Source organism: Brassica oleracea, chromosome C9 (genome assembly GCF_000695525.1).
Source record: "Brassica oleracea var. oleracea cultivar TO1000 chromosome C9, BOL, whole genome shotgun sequence".
Classification (NCBI taxonomy): Eukaryota; Viridiplantae; Streptophyta; class Magnoliopsida; order Brassicales; family Brassicaceae; genus Brassica; species Brassica oleracea.
In genome coordinates, this window is record NC_027756.1 from 28221756 (window position 1) to 28222033 (window position 278).

Genomic DNA, 278 nt, shown 5'->3' on the forward strand with positions numbered 1-278 from the left:
TCTCGTCCCAGACGAACCTCTTGTTGCCCCTTAGTAGCTCGTAGAAGGGAAGACACTTATCGGTTGATCGCAAGATGAACCTGTTGAGAGCTGCTATCCGTCTGGTTAGTCGCTATACTTCGCGGCTGTTCTTTGGGCTTGGAAGATCGAGGATCGCCGAGATCTGCTTGGGGTTAGCCTCGATTCCTCGTTGAGTGACAATGTAGCTGAGGAATTCTCCCGAAGTGACACCGAAGGTACACTTGGCCGGGGTGAGCTTCATCTCGTAGTCATTCAAG